General features: G+C 34.8%; 1 non-coding gene across 1 annotated transcript; it reads right to left on the minus strand.

Moving 5' to 3' along the window:
- Window positions 1-2,284: 2,284 nt before the first annotated feature.
- Window positions 2,285-2,391, minus strand: LOC121219637 (small nucleolar RNA R71). Its single transcript, XR_005916527.1, has one exon. It is a non-coding gene; the product is annotated as a small nucleolar RNA R71 (small nucleolar RNA).
- Window positions 2,392-12,807: the final 10,416 nt, after the last annotated feature.

Raw genomic sequence — 12,807 nt, forward strand, 5'->3', positions numbered from 1 at the left:
TCTTGTAGATCATCAGAAAGCTCGATTAGGTTGGAAGCTTGTCGAAAATCTATCACACTATCCAATGGTCAATTTGGTAGTTTTCAACACTTTTGGTCAAGGTTTATAATGGCATGTACAAGTTGTTTTGTTATGGTATAGGATGATTACTTGATGTTTTGGCATGTATAAATTATCTTGGTTGACTTCGGTTGATGCTTTGATGGTTTGTGTTATTATGCTATATCGTGTTGCATGTTTTGGAAATCGCTCATGTGGTATGTTTTGAGGTAATTTGAATATGGTAAAGTTATGGCATGTATTGAAAGGCATTGATCTAGTAATTGATGATGAAAATGTGACCAAATATGCAAGTTTAGGTATGTTTCGATGTTTGAAATTGAGGTGCCTTGTATGGCATATTAGTTGATTATTTCCAGACTATTGAATTGGTCATTACATATAAGTTTTGGTCATGATGTGATATCTTGATTATATTTGTACAAAAGGCCTTTAGGTGTGTGTGTGGTTTAGTATTGGAAATTGCTTGATTTTGGGCAAATTCATGTCCACACGGCCTGAGACACGGGCGTGTGACACATGGTCTAGTGACAAGACGGTGTGTCCCCTAAAGGTTCTATTGCATGCAAGTCAGTTAGTTACACGGCCTGACACACGAGCGTATGAGGCTATTTCGAGAGTTTCATGGGTAAGGACACGGGCTGGGACACGACCGTGTGTCCCTAATTCGATTGTCACACGACCTGAGACATAGGCGTGTGTCTCAGCCATGTGAAGCACACAGCCGTGTGACCCCTGTTTTGCAAATTTTGAATGTTTTCCCTAAGCTTTCCAATTTGTTTCAAGTTTGTCTCGACTTGTTTCTAACGTATTCTTTAGGGCCTTGAGGGCTCAATTTAGGGACGATATGTATGTGTATTATTATATGTTATGTCTATGCACATGAATTAGCTGAGCGGTCCTAACCAGACGACGGCTAATAGACACATAATTGAAATGTGCATGCTCAATTTAGATCTCGACCCGATTAAATTTTAGGTTGCATAACATCTCTGACCAAGCTCTGTTATTTAGATTTGTGTGATTAAATTGTTTCAAACCTAAGACGTCCCTGTTACTTCACACGAATACTAAGAAACTCTTAGTAAATAAGGATCAGTAAAATGCGTATTTACTAAGTAAAGGATTCTGAATGGACCTAATATGGTTTCCAAACTCATGAAAGATCGAGTTGCCATGGAATGTTTTTCTAAATGTTATTAAGAATGTTGATAATAAATTGAGTTTAATTAAAGTAATTGTCCTAGTTTATTTATGTTATAATTGTTGCAAAATTGTGTTTAAGTTTACTAAAATCTAATTCATTCATATGGTTGCATACTTAGGATAATTTGCATTAGGGATCATTGCATTTAGTTTAATATATTTTAATCACCACTTCTCAACTATATTGTGTTTTTATTTACAAAATTGTTAATATAATTTACAAATTAAGTGACTTAGCACAAATACAATCCCTGTGGAGACGATAACTGGATACTTACTTATTACTTGATAACAATTGTGTACACTTGTACAAACCTAAGCGTTACAAGTTTTTGGCGCCGTTGCCGGGGATTGTCAACTGTTGCCATTGTCATTTTTTTCGTGAAATTATTTATTTTCAATTGATTTATTTCTAACATTACTAACTTATTCTTTTTAATTTTTGTGATTTTCTTTTGAGGTGTTTATGAGCATAGATCGAATTATCGATTTACTCCCTGTAGACCCTGAAATTGAGTGAACTTTTAGACAAAAAAGACGTGAAAGAACAGCTCAAAGACAAGTTGAGATGGACCTTGGAAAGCAGAATCAAGACCAAGGTAATGAAGCTGATTATGTACGAAATCTTATCCTCATTACTGATGATAGGGATCGATGTATCAAACAATATACTGTGCCACTTTTCAATGAGTTAAACCCAGGAATTAGAAGGCCAGATATTGAGGCAACCCAGTTTGAATTGAAACCAGTGATGTTTCAAATGCTACAAATGGTGGGCCAATTTAATGGTATGCCCACAAAAGATCCACATCTCCACCTTCAATTGTTTAGGGAGGTGAGTGATTCATTCAAGATAGCCGGTGTGACTGAAGACACTTTGAGGTTGAAGTTGTTTCTGTACTCATTGTGAGATCGAGCACGAGCATGGCTCAATTCATTTCCACCAAGTTCCCTATTTACATGACAAGAATTAGCAGGGAGATTTTTGGTTAAGTATTTCCAACCTAGCAAAAACGCTAAGTTGAGGAACGAGATCACAACTTTCCGACAATTGGATGACGAGTGTGTGTATGAGGCTTGTGAGCAATTCAAGGAGTTACTTCATAAGTATCCTCATCATGGGATTCCACACTGTATCCAGTTAGAGAAATTCTATAATGGTCTCAATGCACATACAAGATTGATAGTAGATGCTTCCGCGAATGGTGCAATTTTGTCTAAGTCTTATAATGAGGCTTATAATATCATCAAGAGGGTCTCAAGTAATAACTATCAATGGCCAACAAATCGAATAGCTTCAGGAAGACGTGTAGCTGAAGTTCATGAAGTTGACTCCCTCACTTCGTTATCAGCTCAGGTATCGTCTATTTCCTCTATGCTAAAATAGTTAATCGCTAATAGTACTAATAATTTGTAGCTCAGCCACCAAGTCTATTTGAAATAGTTTCCTGTGTGTACTGTGGGGAAGGTCATTCTTTTGAGAATTGTCCATCAAATACCAAAATAGGAGTGGACAAGGACCCCAGTCCAACTTCTACAATCCTTCATGGCACAATCATTCTAACTTTTCTTGGAGCAACCAATGATATAGACTGAACAACAACTTATTACAGCAAAGACCCAACTAATCTCAAGGGTTTAATCAGCAATCTCCAAAACCACCTCAAGATAAGGCATCAAAAAGTTTGGAGAACTTGTTGAAAGCATACATGGCAAAAAATGACATTTTGATCCAAAGCCAAGCAGCAACACTAAAAAATTTGGAAAACCAAATGGGCCAGTTAGCTACGGAGCTACTTTATTGACAAGGAACCTTGCCAAATGATACTGAGAATCTAATAAATTTAGGTAAAGAACATATTAAGGTAGTGATATTGCGGAGTGGTAAAATTCTAGAACCTCGACTGATTGTTGTCGAAGATAAGCCCGTTGAGAAGAATCAACCAGCTGTTGAAGTTCCTACACCAAAGGAATCAAAATTTGCAATGTTTGACAAGGTAAACCCTAACTCAGTGAATTCAAATATTTTAACATCTTCTTTGGATGCAAATTTACCTACTCTGAAAAGTTTTCCGGTTCAACCGAAAGTTCCATCACCTCCATATCCGAAAAGATTGCAGCAAAACAAGCAGAAATAGGAGGTGAAATTTAAGAAATTTTTTGATGTTCTGAAGCAGTTACACAGCAATATTCCGTTGGTGAAGGCTTTAGAACAAATACCGAATTATGTGAAGTTTATGAAGGATATACTGTCCAAGAAGAAATGACAGAGTGAGTATGGGACCGTTGCCTTGAGAAAGGAGTGTAGTGCGTTCCTGCAGAACAAACTGCAGCTGAAATTGAAAGACCCATGAAGCTTTACTATACCCTGTAACATTGGTGAATCTTACTGTGGTAAAGCTTTATGTGACTTAGGAGCGAGTATCAACTTGATGCCTAAGTCTATTTTCAAGATGTTAGGGATAGGTGAAGTAAGACCTACAACTGTGACGCTTTAGGTAGCAGATCGATCTTTAGCATATCCTGAAGAAAAGATCAAGGATGTTTTGGTAAGAGGCGATAAATTTATTTTTCCTGCTAATTTCATTGTTTTAGATTTTGAAGCAGGTAAGGAAGTGCCGATCATCCTTGGGAGACCTTTCTTATCTATGGGAAGAACATTAATTGATGTGCAAAAAGGAGAACTCACCATGCGAGTTCAAAACGATCAGGTAATCTTTAACATTCTTAAAGCGATGAAATTTCTCGATCCGGCAGAGGAGTGTTCAGTTATGGAAGAGATAGAAACCTAGGTTTCTATGGAAAACAATTTTGAAGAAGATTTATTGGAGAAAGCCTTGGATTTTATCCTTTGGAGGATGAAGAATGTGAAGAAAACATGGCTTTGATGGAACCCAATTCGAGAAATTTTATTCATTCCACACGATTTGAACCGTTGGAGTTGGAAGTCAGAAAATTTGCGCAACCCAAGTTGTCAATTGAAGAACCACCTAAAATCAAACTAAACGTACTTCCTTCCTATTTGAAATACATTTAGTTAGGTGACTATTCTACTTTGCTCGTGATTATTTCAGCAGAACTGACGAAAGATCAAGAGGAGCAACTTATTATTGTTCTAAATAAAATTAAGAAAATAACTGGTTGGACCATACCTGATATTCGAGGTATAAGCCCTTCTTTTTTGCATTCATAAAATAATTTTAGATGAGGGCGAAAGAGCTCGAATTGATGGGCAAAGAAGGCTCAATCCTATTATGAAAGAAGTTGTGAGAAAGGAAGTGATCAAATGGTTAGATGCAGGAATCATCTATCCTATTTCAGATAGTTCGTGGGTAAGTCCGATGTAGTGTGTGTCGAAGAAAGGTGGAATCACGATTGTTGAAAATAAGCGTAACGAGTTAATTCCAACGAGAACTGTTATCGATTGGAGAATCTGTATTGATTATAGAAAGTTGAACAAAGCCACTCGGAAGGACCATTTTTCATTGCCTTTTATGGATCATATGTTAGATCGACTGGCAGGTAATGAATTTTATTGTTTTTTTATATGGCTATTTGGGATATAACCAAATAGTTGTAGCCCCGGAGGACCAACATAAAACAACCTTTACTTGTCTATACGGTACGTTTTCTTTTAGGCGAATGCCTTTTGGTTTATGCAATGCACCTGCAACCTTTCAACGATGCATGATGGCAATATATACTGATATGGTTGAAAATTTTTTGAGGTTTTCATGGATGATTTTTCTATTTTTGGTAACACTTATGATATCTGTTTGAGTAATTTGGCTAAGGTACTAAAGAGATGCGAAGAGACGAATCTTGTTATTAATTGGGAAAAATGTCATTTTACGGTCAAAGAAGGGATTGTTTTAGGTTATAAGATCTCAAAGAAAGGAATTGAAGTTGATAAAGCAAAGGTGGATGTAATTGAAAGATTATCGGCCCCAATTAATGTGAAAGGAGTCAAAAGTTTCTTAGGCCATTTCGATTTTTACTGAATGTTTATCAAGGATTTCTCCAAAATGTCTAAGCCGTTGTGTTTGTTTTTAGAGAAGGATACAGTGTTCGATTTCAACAAAGTATGTTTAGAAGCTTTTGAAGAGCTAAAAAAAGGTTAATCTAAGCCTCAATAATCATTACACCCAATTGGAGCACACCTTTTGAGTTGATATGTGATGCAAGTGACTATGTCGTTGGAGCTGTGATGGGTCAAAGAAGAAATAAAGTGTTTCACCGTATTTACTATGCAAGTAGAACTTTGACGGGAGCCCAACACAATTATACGATAACTGAAAAGGAACTATTTGCTATAGGTTTTGCTTTTGACAAATTTCTTTCATATCTTATAGGTACCAAAGTTACAGTATTTACTGACTATGCGGCCATTAAATACTTTTTCACGAAGAAAGACGCAAAACCAAGGCTAATTCATTGGATACTTTTACTCCAAGAATTTGACCTTGAGATCCAAGACAAAAAAGTTGCCGAAAATCAAATAGCTGATCATCTGTCGAGGTTAGAGCAAGATGAGGTAACTCAGTCATGTGTGCCTATCAACGAGAATTTCCCAAATGAATACTTATTTGAGGTAAATTGAATTCATGAAATACCCTGGTTTGCTGATTTTGCCAATTATCTTGCATGTGGAATAATTCCTCGAGAAATGATATACCAACAAAGCAAGAAATTCCTTCATGATAGTCTATATTATTTTTGGGAGGATCCGTTTTTTGTTTAAATAGTGTGCAAATAATATAATCCAAAAGTGTGTAGCTGAAAGCAAGATTGCTGAGATCTTGTATCATTGCCATTCATCTCCAAGTGGGGGACACTTTGGTGGTTCACGTACTGCAGCAAAGATTTTGTAAGCAGGTTTCTTTTGGCCAACACTATTTAAAGATGCTTAAGCTTATGTAAAGAACTGCGATAAGTGCCAAAGAACCAGAAATATATCAAGGAGGAATGAGATGCCCTTAACAAATATTTTTGAGATTGAATTATTCGACGTATGTGGCATTGACTTCTTAGGCTCGTTTCCTTCTTCATAAGGGAACAAATACATCTTAGTTGCTGTGGACTATGTATCCAAGTGGGTTGAAGCTGAAGCATACCCTACAAATGATGCTAAGGTAATCATGCGATTTCGACATAAACATGTGTTTGTACAATTTGGGACACCAAGAGCTATTATTAGTGATGAAGGGTCTCACTTTGTGAACAAATGGCTTAAGTGGTTGCATGACAAATATGATGTAAAGCACAAGATTGCTACTGCTTATCACCCCCAGTCCAATGGGCAAGTTGAATGAGTGAACCGTAAAATCAAAGGTGTCCCTCAAAAGGTAGTACTCCCTAGCAGAAAAGATTGGTCTCGAAGGCTCGATGATGCATTATGGGCCTATCGAACAACATTTAAGACTTTGTTAGGAATGACTCCTTATCAGTTAGTCTTTGGAAAGGAATGTCATTTGCCATTAGAAATGGAGAATAAAGCTCACTAGGCTTTGAAGTAGTTAAATTTTGATCTTAAGCAAGCCAGTGAGAGAAGGGTGTTACAACTGGATGAGTTGGAAGAGCTGAGGTTCTTTTCCTATGTGAATGCCAAAATATGCAAAGAAAGATTAAAGAAATGGCATGATACTCATATACAACTTTGCGAGTTTAAAGAAGGTCAGAAGGTGTTGTTTAATTCAAGGTTGAAGTTATTTCCTAAGAAGCTGAAATCCCGATGGAAAGGACCCTATACCATCTACTGGGTTTATCTTTATGGAGCTATTGAATTATACAACAATGACGAAGGTACGTTTAAAGTTAATGGTCAACATCTCAAACATTATTGGGATGGTGAAGTTGAGCGAGTTGAATCCTCTTTCAAATTAACAGACCCTTGATTTTTCTTGAACTTGCATTGTAAACAAATAAATAATTAGAATTTATTTTCTTAATTAAGTACATTTAATTAATTCTGCCTAAGGAGATTGGAACTTAAGTGGGACTGCTGTGACCCCTCCAACCTTTCCTGGGAATTACTTTAATGTAATTTGTTAAGAAGAAATTTTCTAATTAAGTTTTAAAATGTTTTTTTCTTCTTCTAGTTTAATTAATTTTGATAAATTTTAAATTTTTATGTTAATAAAGGGGGTCAAATTTTGCCCAAGTACTAATCAATTTTTTTAGTAAGATACAGCTTGAGTTTGAGGCCTAAGACAGCAAAAAGGAGGGAAAAATCCATGCCTTGCTATCATACCCATTGCTTGCTGCCCAAGTAACCTTACTGTGGCTAAATTTTTGCTACATGTTGCCCTAATTTTTCCGTATATAAACCTTTTTTCATTCTACTATTTTCATATATCTCAAAGTAATTTGCTTAATCCTAAAAAATCCCAAATCTCCTTCTTGTGCCGCTAGCCTCAAATCCTGAAAGAAACCCTTAGTCCTTTTTTTTTCTTTTACCGAGACCACCTAGTGCCGTCACAAGAGAATCACTAGAGCATTGATGTCGCCGCTGCACGTAGCTGTTATCACTGCCGCAAACCACCATTACTATCGTACGTTGTCGTCGCCGCCATAAATTCCTCGCCATCACAAGGTTTGTTGAAGCAAGTTCTACCCTCTTTTGTCAATTTCTCTTCTACCCCTGTAAGTAGAAACTTTGTTGATTTATCAAGAAGGGATACCATGTATCGTAAAAGAACCAGATCATCAAATACTACTCTTGAAAACCTGATTGTGATTGATGAAGAAGTGAAATAGTGAATTGATTCAATTTTCAAGCGTCAACCTATGATGTCGAAAAAAGTTTTTAACCTGAAAAGCAATAATGTTATGGTTGTTCCTGTGCCAATTAGAAAGATAATCAATGCTCTTAAGTGGGAACGATTAGGTGATGCTCGTTCACTTCTCGATGATGAACTAGTTCGAGAATTCTATGCTAGTTTGACTACACAAGATGCTACTGAAGTCATCGTTCGAAAAGAAAAGGTACCTCTTAGTTCTAAGTCCATTAATGATTTGTTTAATTTACCTGATGTTGAAGAAGATGAGTACTACTCTATGATGAACAATATCAATTGGGATTTTCTTCAACAAGTGCTTGATGTTGTGACAAATCTGGGATCACAATGGATTATAAGAAAGTATGGGAGCCATTCTTGTCGAAGAGAATACTTAAAACTAGTAGCAAAGGTATGGTTTTATTTCGTTCGCTATAGTTTTATGCCTATCTCACGTAGTTCCACCATCTCGATGGAACGAATGCTTTTGTTATATGCAATTTTTACAAAAAAGTCCATTAATGTTAGGAAAATTATCCTCAAAGAGATTCATGATTGTATTAAAACACAAGCAAATCTGAGGGCCTGTGTTAAAACACAAGCAAGTCTGAGGGGGGAATATGTCCAAGGGTGCATTACAAGTCATGATCTTGAATGGTTAGTAGAGAGAGTGCATGAATTGAATCAAGGCGAGCAAGAGGAACCAACTGAGCCAGAAATCGAAGAGTCAACAAATAAAACTGAAACTGACCTGATTCAGTTACAGACACTGAAGAAGAAGAATCTGATAAGGAACTAAATAGTCATCAACCATCTAAAAGAGCTGAAAACCTTGAACGTAGGGTTGAGCTAGAAGAAGAACCAGTCAAGTTAAGTGTTGAACCAGAATTTACAACTCCAATACCGACTCCTGTAAGTACTTCAAAGAAATCAGAGTTGTCAATTATGATGGACATGTGCAAGTTCATGCACAAACAACAGCAAACTTACTGGAAATATGAAAAAATTAGGGATGATTCAATTCAAAATACTTTTAAGGATATCTCTAACATTGTTGTTCCTGAGTTCCTAGATGCTATCTTTGAGACATGGACGAAAGATACTGAAGATGCAATCTGACAAAGGGAATGAGTCAAAAAAATAAAAGGGGGGATTCTTATCTTGTTATTTATTTAATTGTTTTTAGGAATTTATTTCTTTAGTAATTAGAATTTAATTTCTGCAAAATAAAACATAGCAAGCATGAATAAATACTTCTTTAGAAAGAAAAAGACTAAGTGAAGTGGTAATGGGAATGAAAATGTCTAAGATTGGGTTATGAGAAAAGACTTGGTATTTAAGTAGTCTTATTGACTCGCCACTCTTTCTTTACAACCCTACTTGGTGTTCAGTTTTCGTTCATTACTTTGTTCTTGCAATGAGAACATTGCTTCTTTTTAAAGGGGGGTAAGGCAATTGCTCAAAATTTTAAAATTTTCAAGTATGTTTCAAATCATTTCTTTCATAAGTATGTTTTAATAAATGAATGTTTAGATAAATCATTTTTAATAAGATGGCTTGTATGCAAGCATGAATGATGATTTTATCTGGGTGATTGTATGTTATCATGAAGAATGGAATGTTTTTATGATCCTATTCTTACGTAATGTTTGCCATGAAAACTTAGTTTCTCTTAAGATTAGACATGCATGAAGGTTTATATCTTTAGAATTGACTTAGTAACTTTCTTGAAGTGAAATCCTAGGAGACATAAAATTCTAAAATGATATAGGCACCATGTTTCTATGGATTGTTTGAGCCTTTTCAAGCCCACCTTATTATATTAGACCCTTGAAACTATAATTTTGAGCTTAAAGGCATGCTCATTGTAATAAACCTACATTACAAGCTGTATCTCTATCTTTTGAAGTTATCCTAATTTTGTGCACAGCCTTAACTAAAGTTATCTTGGTAATTAACGTTTGAGAGAAATTTTCAAAAGATGTATGTGGTCATGCTTAAAAAAAAGAGACAAAGTGAAGAAAAGTTTGCTCAGTCTACAAAAAGAAAATATATGAGTATGAGTTCAAAATAAGTTTGGGGGAGTTCCAAAGTTTCATTTGAAAAAAAAGGGTAAATTTCGAGAAATCCAAGACTAGTTAAAGGTTAAGATTTTGAAATCGAAATGTTCCATCTCTGAAAATCCCTACCTTTAACCGAGCCCCATTACAACCTTGTAAAAGACCTATTGATTTCATAATTATGTCACCTACATTAGTGGAGAGAAAGTATTAAGTTCAACATATGAAGATCATAAATAAGCCTTATGATTGTTTTGCTTGATTGATGAGAAATTGTGTTGAATGAATAATATTATCTATGGCTGTGACATACATGCAAACTATGATTCATGTTGGCATATCTTGAAACATAAAATAAAATTTTAAAAATGTTTGTATATGAGTTACTTGTTAATAAAGAAGATCTATGAGCATGAATTAATTGCTGCATGATTATGAGATGAAGATTGATGCGACTTACACTCTTAGCAAAATTCATGTTGGCATACAAAGAAGATTGTTGTGCATAAACATTACTCGGGACGAGCAATTATTTAAGTTTGGGGGTGTGTAAACTGAAAAATATATAGAATTTTACCTATATAATTTATCACCTTTTTACTTAAATTTGTTGTTAAAACCAAGTAATTGTTTAATAAATTAATGAAATATGTGAAAATATGAAAATAGGACATTGAAATTATTAAAATGAGATTTTATGCTTTATTATATAGTTTTCATGCATAAAATGGCTTATTTTATATTAGTTTGAGTATATTATATTTTTAAGCAATAAAATGGGTCATGCATGATTAAATTAAATAATAAAATATAAATTTATATTTAATAATTCATTTTAAGTATTTCATTAATAAATTGGGTTTTAATTAATTAAGTAAATTAATTAATTGAAGTGGTTAAAATTATATTATTTAGTGCTCTAAACTATCTACTATTTTTGGACAGGTTTGAGAGTTTTCTTCTAATTGCAAAACCGTCCAAATTGGGGACCAAGTCAACCCAATTTTCGACTACACATGGCTGATCATAAATCAATTTTTGGTTTAATTACACAAGGTTCTTTAAGAGTTAAAGAAATCAAGATTTTCTCGAAGATTTGTTGGTGACCGAGTCTTAGTCCTGAGTTGTGGTAGCACTCAAATTGACCAAGAATCAAGCAGAATCAGTGACATTTCCTCAATTCATGGTCCGCCATCCTTGGAAAAAGTTTCAAAAAATGGACACTCCTATTTTTAGTAAACTAAGCTCCCTTGCCTCACCTATAAATAAGAGCTCATTTCTTACTTTTTCAATCATCCCTCACTCATTCATCATTCTCTCCTCTCTCAACTCTTCTAGCTATCTTTCCCCCTATCATCATCCTTGCATAAGGAATTTTAGCAAAATTAGCCCCTTAAAGAACCCTTGGTCGGCCACCTTGGAGAACCATCAGCAAAGGAGCAAAGAAAAGAACCGAAGGAGCCTTGTCAGTCAAAGTCTTGGGTGACAGCCACGCTGAATTGGGTTTAATCTTTCTTTTCTTTAATTTAATCTAAAGATGTTTGCTATGTGTTCTTTGTTCTTGTTTACAACAATGTTAGCTTAATTTTATTTAAGCTAGGATGGTTGCTTTGATTAAATCATATTTATTTGATTCATGCTTATAATGTTTGTGCCCCAATCGATCATGTTTGTGCCATTCTTAGCTGTCGTCTGTTCAGGATCGCTCAGCTAATGGACACATAATTGAAATGTGCATGCTCAATTTAGATCCTGACCCGATTAAATTGTAGGTTGCATAACAACTCTGACCAAACTCTGTTATCTGCATAGTTTTTAGATTTGTGTGATAAAATTTTTTCAAACCTGACATGTCCGTGTTACTTCACATGAATATTAAGAAACCCTTAGTAAATAAGGATTAGTAAAATTTGTATTTACTAAGTAAAGGATTCCGAAAGGACCTAATGTGGTTTCCAAATTCATGAAAGATCGAGTTGCCATGGAATGTTTTTTCGAATGTTATGAAGAATGTTGATAATAAATTGTGTTTATTAAAGTAATTGTCTTATTTTATTTATGTTATAATTGTTGCAACATTGTGTTTAATTTTACTAAAATCTATTTCATTCATATAGTTGTATACCTAGGATAATTTGCATTACGGATCATTGCATTTAGTTTAATATATTTTAATCACCACTTCTCAACTATATTGTGTTTTTATTTACCAAATTGTTAATATAATTTTACAAATTAAGTGACTTAGCACAACCACAATCCATGTGGAGACGATAACTCGATAGTTACACAACACTTGCACAAACCTACGCGTTACAGTATGTTACAAAAGTAAACCAGTATTAAGGGTCTCACCTGTAAGGATCCATCAATAAATCATACAAGTATTTTGATTATTCGAGTAAAATACAAATAGTCATTTATGCGATTGCTTAATATAATGTCCATTCATGCATAAGGATATTTAGGTCACATAGGATTTTTTGACCTGTAACGTTCTGAGGCTTAGGACATGTATGGAGTTTAAAAACTATAAGCATCAAAAGAGTTATAAACATGAAAATAGTTTGGCACATCGTATTGATCCCTATTTTTCCCACTTAGTGACCCTTACCCCGCTCACTACCTTATTTCTCCTTCTCTCACCTTCCATATTTCTCCACATAGGAAAGCATAGTATAACACAGTAATTACGACTAACCTAC

This window comes from Gossypium hirsutum, chromosome D07, assembly GCF_007990345.1.
Source record: "Gossypium hirsutum isolate 1008001.06 chromosome D07, Gossypium_hirsutum_v2.1, whole genome shotgun sequence".
NCBI lineage: Eukaryota > Viridiplantae > Streptophyta > Magnoliopsida > Malvales > Malvaceae > Gossypium > Gossypium hirsutum.